Source organism: Peromyscus maniculatus, chromosome 15 (genome assembly GCF_049852395.1).
Source record: "Peromyscus maniculatus bairdii isolate BWxNUB_F1_BW_parent chromosome 15, HU_Pman_BW_mat_3.1, whole genome shotgun sequence".
Lineage (NCBI taxonomy): Eukaryota > Metazoa > Chordata > Mammalia > Rodentia > Cricetidae > Peromyscus > Peromyscus maniculatus.
The window spans coordinates 6,068,776-6,078,116 of NC_134866.1; the positions used below are offsets into that span (position 1 = coordinate 6,068,776).

General features: G+C 42.7%; 1 long non-coding RNA gene across 1 annotated transcript; it reads left to right on the forward strand.

The window, feature by feature from the left end:
• Positions 1–1,924: 1,924 nt before the first annotated feature.
• LOC121822891 (uncharacterized) lies at positions 1,925–7,949 on the forward strand. The gene is made up of 3 exons (XR_013044865.1): positions 1,925–1,982; positions 6,585–6,937; positions 7,290–7,949. It is a non-coding gene; the product is annotated as an uncharacterized LOC121822891 (long non-coding RNA).
• Positions 7,950–9,341: the final 1,392 nt, after the last annotated feature.

Consider the following 9,341-nt stretch of genomic DNA (forward strand, 5'->3'; position numbering starts at 1 on the left):
TTATATGTCTTTCTGCTTTCTGCCATCACTTCCTGTGTGGGGCGTTTACCCACCACCCCCACAGTTCCCCAGAGTTTTCTTGAGTGCGATCAGCAGGAAATATTAGATAGAAGGATTTATAGCGGAGAATCTTGTGGAGATAAACAGATAGAAAATAAAGGAGCCTCGAGAGGGCCTGGAACCTATTCCAACGAGCCCCAACTGTCTCTGGCCCAGGGTTTTTATAGAGACGCCAAGGGGTGGAGCAAAAGACCTCCTCCCCCAGCACAGCCAAGTGCAGACCATCTCAGACACCTGCAATCAGGCCCGTGGTCCTGATCATCCTCTATTCGGACCTGCTGGGTAAAGCCACGAGGAACCCGAGAACAGGCTCCCACATCCCTGGGATTAAAGGCTCACTTTCTGGGATTAAAGGCGTGAGTCACAATATCTGGCTGTTTCCAACGTGGCCTTGAACTCACAGAGATCCAGAGGGATTTCTGCCTCTGGAATGCTGGGATTAAAGGCATGTGCTACCACTGCCTATCCTCTATGTTTAATATTGTGGCTGTCCTGTTCTCTGACCCCAGATAAGTTTATTAGCGTGCACAATATTTCGGGGAACACAATACCACCACACTTGTTGGCACCACTTGCCCAAGATGAGGCATGACAGACACTCTGTCCTCCATTTTCACCAGGAGGACAGACAAAGTCATCACACTTGCACCCATCTCTGCAGTTGACATGGTAGGCAAGAAGGGGCAAGGCAAATCACAGATGGGCTCTGAAGTCAGTGGGCCATGTACCAGTGAATGAGGCATAGTCTGTGAAATGTTATGACCTACAGTAACACACTTGCTTTCCTCCAAGGACCAATGACCACAGCAAACCACACACTATATCTACTTTATAAATAGCGGAAACTCGAGTCACATGGGTTCTAGGAAGAAGGTGTCAAAGATTCATGTTCATGGATCACAGAACTAATCTGGTTGTGTAGAATGTAGGATTGGAGAGGAATTTGGGGAAAGCCAAATTAAACCCCTTCAGTTTATAAGCTTAAAGTCTCTGTGTGGCCAGAGGTGGAGGCCTCTGAGTCTCAGATAATTCCAGGGATTTGAGTGAAATCAGTAGCTCCTAAGTGTTCTGACCCTGCCCTAGAAGTTCTGGTCCTTGATTGATTTTTAAGTAATCTACAATCTTGAATCCCTAGAATAAACCACACTTTTTATGCTGTACAATTATTCTTACACTGCTAGATTCATCTAGTTAAACTTTGCCTCTTTGTTCATGAGCGGGGCTTTTGCTATTCTTCTTGTATGGTAACTTTTTGGTTTTGGTGTGAAGGTAAGTTTGGCTTCAAAAACTGGCTTTGGATCGTGTTTCCTCTTCTATTTCCTGGAGGTGGCGGCATTGGATTGGTAGAATTCGCTTGTAAAGATCTAGAAGCCAGGGTCTTGTTTCTGTGCAACATCCGAAGTTCTGAGTTGAGTATCCTTAGTAGTTGCATGGCAACTCACAGTACACACTTCATATTCCTTGAGTTTCAGTTATTCATTCTTTTAGAGAACTTGGGCTGATTAACACATTGCCAACACTGTGTAAGTGGAGCTGCTGAAAGCAGCTCCTTACTCTGCAGCTAGATGCAGGGTATGCATGGATTGTGGACACTCCTGACATTGCGGGTCTGTCTCTCCCTTACGTTGTTGTTTTGTTTTTGTTTTTGTTTTTTTTTTTTTTTATGCCCACGTTGCTTTACAGCTCAGAGTTTATATTTCCGTTCAAAGGCAATCTTTCTTTACTGCTCTGGTTTTGTCTAGAGCTTTGCTGTTTGTTACTCTGTTCATTCCTCTTTATGTAGGATTACTTTGGGATCATTATACTCCTCTCTTTCTTAAATCAGCACCTAAGATTACTAAGAATTCCATTCTCTTCTGATACAGGATTGATTTGGTGCTGTCAGCTCTCAGCTCTGTCCTGGCTGCTCCTGAGGACTTTTGGTATGCTGAATTTTTACTTTCATTTCAATGTATTTTAATCCCCCTTGTGACTTTTCGTTTTAGATATGAATGGTTTAGTAATGTGTCCCCATCCCCTCCCTCACCCTCCCCACCCCCATGCAGCCAATTTCCCACTGTAAGAGAGATTCTTGTTTTTCTGTTGTTGACTGTAGTTTGATTCTATTTTGGTCATAGAACACATTAGACGATTCCTTTTTTTTTTTTTGCCTTTGTTGAAGACTGTTTACTGCGTAGGATTTAAGCTAAGTAGTGACATTTAGAGTTCAGGGAGAATGAGTGCTGTTGTTTGGTGTGGAATAGGCTGTGTTTGCTCTGTTCTTTGATGGAAGACTGTCTGCTCCTCTGGGTCTCTTCTCTGTTTGGTCATTCCGACAAGTACTCAGAGATACTATTCATGCCTCTAGCTTATTCGTGGATGTTTAAGTGGTTTAACACTGTAAATATGACATTGTAAGGATTTGGGCCATATTAAAATTCTATTTCAGTAGGCATACCCTGAGCCCACCTCAGCAGGGAAAGGCATGGCTTTCAGTGTTCCTGGTGGGGTTAGAAGACATTTCTACACTTGGCTTCTGTCATCGTGATGGGGGTGGTGAAAGAGAGGCCAATGCAAAACACAACCTCATGGCTGGTTAATAATCTTAAAATGTATGCTTGTTTAAATTACTCAAAGTTAAGTCTAGTACGTAGTTTTGAGGACGCCCAGAACAGCTTACTTCACTTCCATGAGACCCTGAACTCTCTGGTCTGGGCTGCGGGGTTACATGTCTCTTCCATGTCTGTCCATGCCCTGTGTCTAGTGATCTTCTGCAACGACTGTTGGTCTCCTGGCATCCTGGCACCTTTGGGCCTTTTGTTCCATCGTCATATGCGTCTGTCATTTGGAAGGCAGAGTTTTTCACTGCCCAGTCCCTCCGAGCTCTGTGGCCTTTGTATTCTTGGTGAAGATCTTGGGAAGTTTGCTTTGAACATCTTCTTAGTTTTTTGTTTGTTTTTTAGAAGTTAATATAAACTTCTTCAAAGCAAGATTATAAAAAAAAAAAAAAAGGGAAAGGAGAGGCATGAGGATGAGAGGACAACCGGAAGAAGAAGGATGTTGGTGGGATCGGGAGGGAGGGTGAGAGAGGGCAATGGGAGTGAACGGATCACAGCAGGTCATATGCAAGTATGGTACTGTCAAAAATTTAAAAAAATACTAATTTTAAAGAGAAACGCTAGTCTGGATTATTTTACCCAGTTATATCTTTTATTATATATTTTTATTCATATAATATCTTTATGATATGGTATTTTATTCATATATCTTTATTCATATAATAAAGCTGTATCCTATGAATATCTTACCCAACAGACCAAACATACATGAAAAGAGAAGGTACAGATACGAAGTCAGATGTAAAATGTTATGTCCGAATCCACCCCCTCCCCGCTCTCCATCTCTACTTTCAGAGTCCTTTGGGGGTTTTCTAACCTAGCATCACTGAGATTCCAAACAATCCACATAGAATTCTTTCAATCTATGATCCTTTTTTTTTCTCCCCTTCATATATTTGCATTTAACAAAAGACGTGGGATGCAGTTTCAACTGTAGTTGGACTTAAAATGAAACAGGGTGCTCTGGTGGCCTGTGGGTTGTCGTGAGCAATAACCAGATTTACATTCATTTCTACTCTTGGAAATATTCGGTAAATTAGAGAAAAATCAACAAACCAGGATGCAGTGAATTTTAAATCAGGTCTCCCTACAGGGTTATCTTGCTGCTTCCAGCAGTGTGTACAACAATTGCAAACTAATGCAGATGTGCGGACTTGTCAGTTGGGAGAGCCTAGGGCTTGCAGGTTAGCCTGTGTCAACACCACCCTGCATTTGCAAAGTCCCACAGAAGACTCAGGAAAAGAAGCTGCACTGAGGATATACACACAAAGGTAACAAATGCTGTAGGAATCACTACACCTCAGTGCAGGAGCTTTAGGGGGGCAGGCAGCTGCTGGCACTCGCCTTCTCCTGGCTGTGGCTGAATGGGGTGGAGATGTGCCATCAGAGCCATGTTTATTATTTATTACCCTTTGCCTCCGCAATTGACCTTCTGCTCCTGACAAGCAGAAACTCCCAGACTTCCTCAGGAGAATAAGTGTGAGTTTTAAATCCTCAAGGAATGAAGGTGCTGTACTGGGCTTAGTAGGAAATAGCACAAGGGTCAGAGTTCAGTGAGCCTGGGAAGAAGGACATGATCTGGAAAAAATAACGAACAGAGAGCCACTACCTTATGTCCAAGCGCAGTGGTGTGATGTCTTGATCAGGAACCTAGATGGGTGAGAAGATGTAATCTAGAGCCAGGTCCTCTTCCAAAATCGAAGGAGGTGTTTGAGAGCAAGGTTTGAGCACCCACTGAATATTTTTGGAAGATGTAACTTCCAAAAAAATGGTATTCATTCAAATCCATGTATCTGAAATATACATATATGAATAAATAGTAAAATTCATTTCTTTTCTAGCTTAGACCCTTTTTACGTGTACACAGGATTTGCATTTGATCACAACATGTATTTTGAAGAACTACAAATTCACAGGAGTTTACTCTTTAAGTGGAGCCAGAAATCTTCATACTGCCTACAAAAACAAGATTGATACCTTGTGCAAGGGAAGTTTTGTTTGTGGAACTATCACTCCACTGAGGATGTGAAAGGGGAAGAGAAACACAGGCACTCAGTTGAACTAATTGTTCTTCAAATTACTGATCACTATCTATATTGTTGTGCCACCTTGCCTCCTTCTATCATAGGAGCTTTCAAGGATCCATGAGGCCTTTGGTAGTTTGAATGAGGACCCCCGCTACACAACACACACACACATACATACACACACACACAAACACACACACAAACACACACACACACACACACACACGAACGCACCACACACACACACACAAACACACACACACACATACATACACACACACACACAAACACACACATACATACACACACACACACACAAACACACACATACATACACACACACACACACACACACGCACGCACGCGCACACACACACACACACATACACACACACACACACACACACACACACACACACACACACACACACGTTTTAGATGTTTGATCATTTAGTCCCCTGTTGGTGGTGCTATTTGGGGAGGTTAGGGAGGTGTGGCCTTGCTGGAATCAGTATGTCCTCGAGGTGAACCTTGAGAGTTTAAAGACTGTACCAGTTTGTTCTCTCTGCTTCGTGTTTGCGGTTGAAATGTGAGCTCTCGGCTTCCCACTTCTGCTGCCGTAACTCCTCACCATGATGGACTCATTGCTCTGGAACCACAAGGAAAATTAAACCCTTGCTTCTCTAAGGTGACTTGGTCGTGGCATTTTATCACAACAACAAAAAACTAACTGAGACAGAGTTGCAATCGGAAATTTCTCCTCTGCCCGCCAATTCCCGAATAACCATTTGGAGACTTAATTATAAATGTTTGGCCTATGGCTCAGGCTTACTATTAACTAGCTCTTATAGCTTAAATTAACCAATTATTACTAATCTATGTATTGCCACATGGCCATGGTATTACTGGTCTGCTGGCATCTTGCACCTTGGGAGGCTGGATGGCGTCTCCTTGACTCCGCCTTTCTTCCTCCCTGTATTCAGTTTGGCTTTCCTACCCAGCTATATTCTGTCTTGCCATAGGCCAAAGCAGCTTTGTTCATCATCCAATAAAAGCAACACATATTTGCAATTTACCCAAGGACATCCTATATTACAGAGTTCCATGGTCACCTTTAGATAGCATGTGCTAATGTGAGTGCCCGTCCTGTGGCCTCTTCATGACGCTGTCATAGGTTTGACTGTCATTATGATGCCTGCAGCCCATGTGTCCCATCAGCTTTCCTGCCCTGACTCAGCAGTGGGCCAAAGGAAAGAGCACTTCACCCAGACTTCTATGAGCCAAATTAGCTTATCTTTAATAACAAAATAACTTTGCAGTTCTCTTAATGGATTAGGACTTTCTCCACACCTCACCGTGCCTCCAACAGAAGGCTGGCTCAGAGGGAGAATGTCATCTTCATGGTGGTCTCCCGCTCCATGCCCTCATTCACAGCTCTTCACCTGTTTCTTAAAGTGCTGTTGTTTAACCTCTTGGAGAATGCCCTGAAGCTGCTCCCTCTGATGATCTGGTCAGTGAGCCACCTAGGTAAGTTTAGGATTCTTGACCTCAGATAACCAGCAACAGACTCCTTCCCTCCTTCCCCCTCTACCTTTAAGAAACCACAAATACAAGGTTGCAAGCAGACTTTAAAGAACTCAACTATTTCTGAGTGGTCGGGGTTAATTAGAGTGCTCCACACATCCCAAAGTGCAGACACTTGTACATTTGTTGAGAGCAGTTTGGTGCGTGACCAGGCTGAGAATTTGCCGGCAATCCAAAATATCTTCTTGGAGTGATTGTTTTTGTGTGTGTCTAGGTGTTTGTGAGATATTTCTTTTCTTTTTTAACTGAAGAGTTCAGGGTCTGTTGAACCTCACAGACAAGAACAGGAACTTCAGTTTTCTCTCTTCATTTGCAGACATGTCACAATCTATGTGCTGCAGAAAAAGGGAACTCTGGCAGTGCAAAGGTTAGGGAGTCTTCGTCCAAGCGGAGAGTCAGAAGACATTCACGAAACCTTCACTGCCTGTGGGAAGTGCACAGCACAGGGGACAGAATGGAGCCGCTTGTGTGAGGGGGTCTCCTTTGAGTCTGACAGCCTTCCCAATGCGAGTCCTGGGAAACCACCCGATCCTTCTCTTTTGAACGTTTTCCCCTCGGAAGCTGAAGGTCCAGACTCAGATGCCTCCTCCGCTCATGGTCCCCTTGCTAAAAACGAAGCATCTCTGTTAAATGAAGAGGAAAAAAATGACTTTTTGTCTTACAATAAAGGTTAGCAGTTGTTGTCTTGGTGCGTCTGGAATCTTCACCAGAGTCTGGAGTTTGGTGACAGCACAGTCTCTTTCTTGGGAAGGCAACATTTCTTGAGTGCTCAAAGCCACCCTGCAGTTTGCTACATCAGCCGTGGAAATGATACGGTTTTCTTTCTAGTTACCTCTCTTGTGGGTGTGTGTGCACAGACAGGCGCGGGTGTGCGAAGGGCAGATAAACCATGTGGCTGAGGCATATGTACTCCAAGTCTTTTTATTCCATTTGTATAATTACAAACTAGGTAAAACTGAATTTAGATTGATAAATAAATAATTGAAATTTGAGATAATTGATATTCTGTTTTGTTATGCAGGTGTTAAACAGGATGAAGTGTAGCTGAATGCTCTACAATCCACTAAGAGAACTGCAAAGTTATTTTGTTATTAAAGATAAGCATATATATGATACATAAAAATAAGCATATAAAAAATGTGGTACATATACACAATGGAGTACTACTCAGCAGAGAAAAACAATGAAAGCATGAAATTTGCAGGCAAATGGATGGAACTAGAAAAAATCATCCTGAGTGAGGTAACCCAAACCCAGAAAGACAGTCATAGTATGTACTCACTCATAAGTGGATTCTAGATATAAAATAAAGAACAATCAGACCACAACCCATAGAACCATAGAGGCTATATATATAGCATGGAGGTCCCTAGGACGACTGTGGCTTATAATAAATTTCAGTTTTACTCAATTATTGAAAAAAAATAGCCAAATGAATGGAAACACATGAACTATGAACCAAAGGCTGAGGGGCCCCCAGCTGGAACAGGCCCTCTGAATAGGTGAGACAGTTGATTGGCTTGATCAGTTTGGGAGGCAACTAGGCAGTGGGACCAAGTCCTGTGCTCATTGCATGAGTTGGCTGTTTGAAACCTGGAGCTTATGCAGGGACACTTGGCTCAGTCTGGGAGGAAGGGACTGGACCTGCCTGGACTGAGTCTACCAGGTTGATCACAGTCCTCGGGGGAGGACCTGTCCTGGAGGATGTGGGAATGGGGGGTAGGCTGGGGGTAAGGGGAGGGGGTGGGAGAGGGGAGAATAGGGGAACCCATGGCTGATATGTAGAACTGAATGGTATTGTAAAATAATATATATATATATATATATAAAATAAATAAAAATAAGCATATATATGATGTTCATCTCTTTCATATGTCCTTTTTAAAGATTTATTTTTATTTCATGTGCTTGGGTGTTTTGCCCACATGTATACCTGTGTACATGGAGAGCAGAAAGGCATCGGATCCCCTGAAACTGGAGTTACAGACAGTTGGGAGTAAGTGCTGGGACTTGAACCCAGGTCCCTGGAAAGTCACACTAGCTGTTATATGTGGTTCCATTAGAGAAAGATTTTAATTTACTAATGAGGTGAAGTAGAAAGAGTAAATGATAAACTTGATCTCCCTTCATCTCTGGGTGCTTCTATTGCATTATAAGTAGGAAGATATTACATGTTATTTTGTAAGTAAAATAAAACACGAATACACTTTAAAGCCTGAAGATATTAATTGTACATATTAAAACTATTTGTTATTAACAGATGCTTTTCATTACATTTTGAGACAGGATCTCACAGTGAAGCCTAGCCTGGCCCAGAACTCATTATGTAGTTTGTGGTATTTTCAGACTCATTTCAAGCCTCTGCTTCAGCCTCCGAGCTGCCAGATTTACAGCCATGGGGCACCATACCTGGATTGGTTTTGCATTTGTAAACGATTTATATTTTCAACATTTATTTGTAAGTGTTTTAGAAAGTTTTCAGGATGGTCCACTTGGTGTTGGATAACCAGCTTGTGTGTTCCTCCATGGGGAAGACGATTTCTCCTGCTCTCAGCACCCCTTACCTGCCTGTGGTCAACCCCGAAAACACACATACAGATAACATTATATAGACTGAGCAGCTTGTATTTATGTATTTAGAAACACATGTGCACATTCATATATGTATGTAGCAGGAATTAATTTAAAAAGAGGCCATGCATTTGAAAAAGAGCTTGGAGAAAGGGGAAAGGATATGATTATATGATAATCTCAAAAAAATAGATTTGTGTAGCCGGAAGTTTCTCCATCCTGCCTGGCTTCACAGTCAGGACAAATCTCTCCCACCTGCGTCCGGCAGCCACTTGGTCCCAAGTAAACACACTGAATCTTATATTACTTACAAACTGTATGGCCTAAAGGCCAGGCTTCTTGCTAGCTAGCTCTTATAACTTAACCCATTTCTATTAATTTATATGTTGCCACGTGGCCATGGTGTTACCAGTCTGTGGGCATCTGGTGACGGGCTGGTGTCTCCCACATTCTCCTTTCTTCTCTCCTCTCTCCAGTTCGAAAGCACTGCTTAACCTTACCC